Below are 8,939 nucleotides of genomic sequence, written 5' to 3' on the forward strand. Positions count from 1 at the left end.
CAAATAAACCAAAAAGAAAAGAAAGATACTTGTGGTACTAAAAGCCTTTGGATTATTATAACTACTAACCAAAACCTCCAATAAGCTGCCAACCAGACTACTTTCTTCAAGCTTATTATTCCATTTCTGTTTCTGCCATTTAACTCCTCAGCTGTCATATTTCCATGCAAACAGCACGGTGTGCCCAAAATATCTTATCTTACATTAAAGAGAAAACAAAGTTTTTCAGGGAGGACACTGTATCTCTTTTCCCCCATATGGCTGAAACTATGCAAAACCAAAATGGTTTCTCTCTTGGCAGACAGGCAGGATTCCTAATGAGCCAACACACAGAAAACAGATAAAATTAACAGATAAACACCAGAGCTTATTTTAGCCTTCTTCTTTTCCCATCATGCTTTGTCCAGTTCTCACATCCCCACTAACGACAGCCAACAATATTTAGAAATTTCATTTCAACCAATGCTATTGGCTGATGAGCACCATACATTGATGCAAATTTAACTTTCCCCCCATATTTATGGCTATCAAGAATTTTTATTTTGTCCATCTCTCTTTTAATTTCCTCCTAACTTTGCCTAGTACTTTTTGATTCTTCTTATCTGACAGCTTCTTTTCTCTCTCTTCTGTAACATGCTTGTTTCTTTGTAATTTCCCCAGGCTTCTCCTTCACTTCCTACGTCCTGTTTCTTTGGACATCCCTTTCAAACACTCTTCTGGAGTGGAAGCTTCCCCCATGCCTTCCCTTCACATCCTTTATCTTTGCTTCCTCATATAAGTCCATAGCAATTCCTCCGTTTGAGAATGACACAACTGGAAAAAACCCGCAGGGAGCAAATACTGCATCTCAGATTCCCCACTGCTCCAGAACCAGCAATTCTGAGTTGATGCATCCTGCATAAATCAATGGGTACTGTTAGTTAAATAGATGGATCCTACTGCCTGATAGATATCGGTATCATTTTATATAGTATTTACTTTTCTCACAAGTTCAGAATTAACACATAGAGGGGTGAAAGAGGGGAGGGCTGTGTTGGCTCTCTCCAGGGGACCAACTCAGAACCTGCAGAGCAAGTGAAGATAAAGAGAACATGGTGGGGTACTGGAATATGTGGGTTTATACGAACACAATACATACCTCTTTGTGGCTCCCTCTGCCTCCAAGTTCAACAGTCCCACTGAGTCTGGCTCTATACATGAGTAAAGCGTATATATGATAGACCATTATAAAAGTTTAATATATAATTTTGCTTTTTTATTTTACCCAGAAAAATTTTTAGTATTTTATCAGCTTTCAGTTCTGCTGATTTCTAACAAGCCTTTTTGGGATTTTTTTTTTTTTTTCTGAGTTGGTTTTGGTGGTGAGTAGGAGTGAAGAAAGAAATTCAGTAAGCCTGCAGGCAATTGCTGTACTGGCAGTGTGCACTGCTTTTCGTTTTGGAATTGGCATGAAGGCCCTCCAAGTAACACAAGCTCTCCTTTTTGACAGAATTGACAGATAAATTATATAACAAGATGCAGTCGGATAGTTTTGGGTGGAGAATGAGGACTGAGTGAAGTCAAAATGGAAAGCTCATTTCACATCAGGGGTATTCTTTCACTGTACTATTAAAAAAAAGCATCTTTGATCCAAAAGGCTCCTATGGCACTTCACAAAATGCAGCCAAGCTTTCAAATAATGTGGCTGCCTAAATTAGGTTGCTCAGTCTATAGCTGGTCACACCAGTAACAACTCAATAATCACAAGTGTTTGACCTCTCATAAAGTCTGTTAACTTGGTGGGGCAGGGACACTACAAATTATTAGTATCTTTAAACTATGAAAATAATTTTAGCTGAAGCTGTATAATCTTTGAAAACACTGATTGAATTTGTACAAGAAACTAATATCTAACCATGATGAAAGGCAAAAATAGATGATTGTCCTTGTTTCTTCTAACTTAATTTGAACCTCCTGGAGCCCCACAGAAATTCTCTGACATTTCCCAACGTTGGTGACACTTGCTTTAAATTCAAATCATACCATATATTGGAGTATATCTTTTGTACTAATAACATCCAATAAATGTTTTCAAAGCTTTGGAAGCTGTCTGCCCTGAGTGAGTTTCAGATCCTTCAAAAAGATTTATAAGGTGGTATGAAGAGAGGAATGGAGATGAAAAAAAGTTGAAATAAGCCTTTTCCTACATACACAGTAAGAAAGGCATGGCACTAAACAAATAGTCCTAGTTAGGTCAAAAATAAACCTGCAGGAAAGAAATAAACAGGTTGCACTCTATTTCATATACTGCTCAAAAGTCAGAAATTCCTGTTTTAAAAACAAAAGCTCTCTGTTCTTTTCCAAAAATCATTAGGAAAAAGGTTTTCACATCAAATAAATCATACAACAAAAGGTTCATATAAGCGATGAGGATGAACTGCAGTTTTATGTAGGATAAACTTTTACTGTCTAAACGTCATCACCTTTTTGCCTCTTCAGAAATAGATCAGTCTGGCACCATGCAAGGAAAAATGCTCCTTAAAGCAGCAGAAATAGGGGGAAAAAAAACCCAAATTCAGTATCATCCCAACAATTATTATCAAATAACACATTGCATTTCTGTGGCCCCTACAAAGATATGAAAACAGACTGAAATAATTGAATTAACATCACGATCCTCCAAAAAGATATTTTAACTTCTAATTCCTACGTGCTGACACAAAGATTACATGTGTCTTTTCTGTGAGATTAAACAAGGAATCTGTGTCCAAACCATGTGTAGAATCTTAATCCTACCACAACCAGCCTCATTGTTCAATCATAAGGTCAATACATCTACATATTCAATAAATGACTTTTTGTCACAGCATAATTTATCCTTAAATATCATAAACTCTGATCGCTGAGGGCCAATTAAGTGTTCCCAATATGGGTATAAAAAAAGAGTTGTCCTACATAGTTGCTTACGCATAACCCACTCAGGGTTATTATTAAAGGAATATAACCTGCATGTTCCCAAACTCACGTAGTGCAGCTTCCAGCCCATGGTCGTTTCAGGCAAGCCAGCCATAGCCGAGCAGCACAGCCAGCACCTTTCCGCACTTCTATTGCAGTGTAAGCAAGCTCTCACAAGCATGCAATTTTTTTTTTCATGACAAATTCTTCTCCATACACTGGATGTTCACTGCAACAAGAAGCTCAACCTACTGAAACAAGCTTAAACTTTTATACTGTTTGCATTAAAATTTCTTTTCTTGGCCAAATGAGTATATTCAGAGTGGGTTAGCTCCAAAAAGACATGCTCCAACATCACGAACATCTAACTCATACACATTTTCAAAGTCCTTAAGCTATGGAATGTGTTTATACTGCATTATGATTTTACCTGATACTAGAGTTCAAATTTGTCCAGGGGACATAATGGTTGTATGAATGCAAACCCTCCCATAGCAAGTATCTTGTGGATGGAGAAGTTTAGTCCACACTGGATGGGTGAGGTGTGCTGTGCCTAGTAGGTACTCTTCTACCACACAGCCTACTCTTTTACAGGGGGAGACAGGGATTGTACATAGCCTGAATTCAAAGTGCCCTATCACTGAGGATCCACTGAGCAAGACACAAATACAGTACTCATGAAGATGGGTGTGGAGTCAAGGAAGATGCTGAGATGTACCTTACTCCCTAGACCAGGCTGCTAAGACACCATAGCCATCTGCTACCTTGAATAACTTCATGTGAGTATCTTTGGATAGCTACAATTCAGTGACAGTTTTGCTCTTTCCAAAGCACTGCTCATTCTCATACAAAATGAAACTATTCGCTAGGAGGCTTACAGTTTTGCATCTTCACATCTTTAAATATTTGATCAGGACTGCATTATACAAGTAAAGAAGAAAGTTACTTTACAGCCCAGCAGCTAGTTCAGTCATGGTAATAATTTAATTTCATAACTCTGCTCCTGTTGCCAGTTTTCATCCTTTCTAAGGATAATGAATTAATTAATCCAGCTGCAGGGAGCTCACATGCATCTCCTGTGTAGTTTATTGGCAGTTTATTCTCGTTACTAACCACCACACTAAGCTGCTGTTACCCAGTGGCCTCAGAAGTCTTTGCTGCGTTATTGTCCTATAAAGACGTAGGTATCAACTCAGTGCCATCTTGCTTACTTACAGGGCTAGTACATACATGAAGTCCTGGGCTGACAGATACAAAAGGATCAAGGAAAGTGTAGTCCACTTTGCAGCAGTGCTGTGCTCTCCAGACTTCCCACTGACCCGCAGTCACTGATTCCTGGTTGGCACAGCATAGTCTTAGGCCATAAAACTTAGTGACAATTTAGAGCAAAGGAAAATATGTCTGCCTTTCCAAGCTGCTAGTGGGATTTTGTTTAAACCTTTATTTTAATGTACAACTCAGAGGCCTCTGATTTTGCTTTCCTCTTGGATATTAAGATAATTAACATAATTAATAAACATAATCAATTATCAGCGATTGCAGAGGAGTTCCTCACACCATTCTTTCACTTGTATATGCTGTAATAGGAACCCCTTACCAGAAGCAGCACTAGTCCCCTTAGCACTACCTTCCTCTTGTAATTAAAAACCCTTGAATAACTTTTACAGGCTTAATCTCTGATGGCATTTCTACAATAGGAATTGAAAAGACATTTATTGAAACTATTAAAAATTTTATTAATTACAAACATGACAAAATAGTTTCCCTAAATAAGATTAGAAACAAAACATTTTAAACCCCAGAGAATCATAGCTTTACACATTACACTTGTTTAAAGAAAAAACTCCAATCTTTATTTTCTACAAAAGAAGAGAAACTTGGCAATATAACATAGTAACTGCTCAATAAATTTACTGGAAAAAAAATTAACCAACTTCTTTCGAAGACAATCCTTGCAGTAGGGGAAGTACAAGATTTCCCCATCTTCCACCTTTCTTCCCTTCCCCCCCAAAAAAAAGGAAAGTAAGGGAAGTCTTCAAAGAGCCTTCCTCTCCCCTTTCCAAGGGCTTCTTTTTGCCGTTACTACAAATATTTTTGTAAAAACAAAGCCAAAACAAGAGGCACAAAGTGGATCTTATCTTCATGTAATTTAAAGAGGAGAACAACTATTCTTGGATGTTTATAAAATATCACTAAGAGATCGCTAAAGCTTGGTCAGTAGAAAGTTATGACAGAATTTGCAACTGTCATGCTTGAAGTAAGTTTCATCTACTGCCAACCTACTGCAAACTTATGCTTTGGCCAGCTCCACCCTTTGGCTGAGAACCTGCTTTGCCTTCCTCCTTTTGCCCTCCCTTCTCTGTGTAACTCCATCACTCAGTTGTTTTGTGAAGACTTCTGAGATTCACCGTGCGAGGAAGACTGTTTTCAATACCTATGGCAACAAGCTCTGCTGAGCACAAGTACATCCACATGGAAAAGCCATTTGGCAAGCATTGGCAGGGTAAAGGACTGTCATAGCACTGTCATGTGCATCTCACAATAAGGCTCAGCTTTGAGACTCAGGTTCAACAAAGCCTGACTAGCTGTGCTGGCACATATAGAAAAAAATCTGGGGACTGAATTCTTACTGGGCCACTGAAAGCACACGGTAGCTTTACTTCACTAAGTCAACTGGAACCAAGGCCCTTCATATTCTACGGATACCAACATTTTGAATGAGGCAGCCGGAGAGATCTATGCAATTTAAGAGAATGATTTTAGCAACATCACCTTAACTGCATAACAGCAGAGGCTTGAGAACACATGCACTCCTCTCTGTCTTTATATCTCTCTGAATTTATTTTTTTTTAATTACATTAAAGAGCAACATATATGAACTTTTTCACAACTTCTCCTAGGCAGAGACAACGGCAGGTGACTGACAGAATACGAATAAAAAATTTCTTTAAAAAACCCTTTCATCTGAAATCAGAATTTCAGAAAATTAGAAACATTACATAAAACATACTTGCAGTTACCTGAGATTTCACCAGTGAATATAGTTTGCTCTGAATTTTACATCATAAAAATGGTTTATATTTCAGTAAACTGGCTAAAAAGTGTCTTTTCTGGAAAGTGACATGGATTTGAACACCTGTTCTGAAGTCCACCTGACTATGTACTTAAATCAGCGGTTTCAAGTACCACTGCATCAGGATTTAAATGCTAGTGCAAAATCAAGACACCCCCCTTCAAAAAATAAAAATCAACCCACAGAAGCATTAGTTTTACATCTACAGCAAGCTGAATAAACATTGTCCTTTGAGCTTCCTAGAAAGGACCAAAAGAACTCAAAAAAGTCACAATCATTTACTGTATGTGAGTGTAGTAAAAGTGTTGGGGGTTTGTTGTTTTTTTCCTAGGGAACTGGGACTGACCTTTTGAGATGTACAGCAGCTTGTTGGTGCAAGAATTCAAGTGTAGGGATGACAAAAAATATTTTGATGTAGAATATGTTTATAGAAGGTATGGTAATAATTTTGAACTGAAGTTTTCCTTTAAGGTTTACACATGGAAAAAAATTCTCAAGCCTCAAAACTACATGTAACAGATGTTTCATCCAATATCCAAGGGAAACTAACAAGAATTTAAGCAGTGCTGCAATCTGCATGTAGCTTTTCTATGCATGTACACTTAATAGATGAAAAGTCAGAAAAATAGAATGGAAAGCTGTAACACAGTATTGTGCTCCTGAAATTAGAGGACTTTAAAATTCTGACTATTTAAGTAAATCCTTCCTGTCAAAAGGAAAGCTGCATGTGGGCCATTTCCCTGCTGTTTACAAAAAACATTCCAATTTTATCTCATTTAAAAATTCTTTAATTATTACACAACAGTACTTTTGTGATTGTGTTATCAAACAGGGAACATGGCTATTACACAATCTGGATTGTTCTAAATGAGTGTTTTGGGGTTGTAATGATACAGAACAAATCTACAGTTTACAATTTAGTTAATCTCCTGAGAGAAAACTTGAGGAACAATAAGAAACTTGGCATAAAGAGCATGCTCAGCCTTAGGAAACTACTCTCCAAAGACAACTTCCTAACTTAAGTTCTGATTCAGACTCTTCATCCCCATCATAGGAACCAATCCTATACATAAAGTGAATCTGTGCTGCAGACAAGCTTTTTGCATGGGTGTATACAGCCCAGCAGCAATCTACTTTTACCTGCTTATTTCCACCTCTTCTTAAATTGCATCTGCTAGGCCAGCACACTGTCATAAGAAATAATTCCATTTGGACAAAATGAGTGTTACAGGACAGCAAGAACAACTGGCCAAGGATACAGAGTAGAAAATGTAAAAGAAGCTCTTGCAGAATCAGAGCGCCTGCTGAATGTGATAGTAACGCAACTAATACATTCTAAGGAAAAAACAAAAAAAAAATGTTTTAAAAAAAGATAATTACAACCCTATCCGAGTTCTAACTATTCTTCTACATCCTTTAGGTAATGGTAAAATACTTCGCCTGGTAAATGCCCTGTACACCTATTACCTTCTAAGTTACAAAAATAGGATTTTTACCCCTTCCCCCCCCCAGCCCCGTTTTTACAACTGTGATGATTTACAACTACAGGATTAGACTACAGCACAATGAGAAGTTCGATTAAATCACGTGCTGGAAGCCACTTCCATTACTTTGTTTTATCAGATACACCTTAAAATAAGTTATCAGTATGTATATTAATAACATATTAAATCACAATTTAGACCAGAAAGGACTTCTGGAGGTCATCAGTTCAACTCCCTACTCAAAGCAGTTCTAAGTATCAGGACAGTCATGTATTTAAGTTGAGCATCTCCAAGGGTGCAGATTTCATAACCTCTCAAGGTGACAGGTTCGAGTGCTTGATCACCTTCATGGTAAAAAATTATTTTTTTTATTCCCCCTTAATTGCAATGTCCCCATGTTCCAATTTTTGACCATTGCCATTCACCCTGTCCCCATGCACCTTCAAGACCAGTCTCGATGTTAGTCTTCCCACTGAAGGGACTGAAGACAGTAAGAAAATCTTGTCTTTCTTAGCCTTCTTAAGACTGAACATTACTCAGCTTTCTAAGTTTCTCCTTGTATGTCACATGCTCTTGCCTCCTTATCATTTCAGTATCCCTCCACTGTCTTGCACCAGAGGATCAATATCTGCCTTGTATTAGAAAGCTCAAAGTTGGTCACAGTATTCCAGCAGTGTTCTCACAGGAGGAATAGGGATTTCCATAAACTTGCTGATTCTGCTCATACAGCCCAGACAAGACACACTGTGGTTCTGCTACAGGCATGTCTCTTTCCACAAGGGCAACTGCTGACTTGTGTTCACCCTGCTGCCCAGCATATCCCCAAGTCCTTTTCTGGAAGGACTTTCATTTAATTCCTGAGACCTGTCTGCACTGCTACATGAGATTATTCCATCCCAGATGCAAGACTTGACACGGCTTTGCTGAACTTCAAGATGTTCCTGTGAGCCAATTCCTCCAGCCTGCTGCAGTTCTGAACTCCAAACCCACCCTCCAGCACATGGGCAGATCCCTCCCTAGTTTGATATAGTACAAGATAAGACATGGGAGACTAGAGAGAAAAGCATGCCTTGAAAATCACTCCTAAAGAAAGACACCTGCTATCTTCACAGACAAATCAGTTCCTGTGACTGTTTCCAAGCCAACATGTAATTGCAAACAGCTTTCCACATGTAGACAAGGCCCAGAACTTTCAGAGCAAAGAGGGGAAAAAGGTACAATGTTGGAATAGAGTGAGTCATTAAATTTTCCTCCAAACCTTAAATGCCAAATTGCATGTATAGATAGTGTCTCTTCCTTTCCAACATTCACCTCACTAATCAGTCACTATACTTCAGAGAACCCTAACAAGGATCCTGGATTTTCTGACCTAGAAGTACTATGATATATTCTGCAGTGCAAAGATGCTAAGGAAACCCAGTGAAGTATGAAACACTGGCTGAAAAAAC

This window comes from Athene cunicularia (genome assembly GCF_003259725.1).
Source record: "Athene cunicularia isolate RWA chromosome 2 unlocalized genomic scaffold, athCun1 chr2_part1, whole genome shotgun sequence".
Taxonomy (NCBI): domain Eukaryota; kingdom Metazoa; phylum Chordata; class Aves; order Strigiformes; family Strigidae; genus Athene; species Athene cunicularia.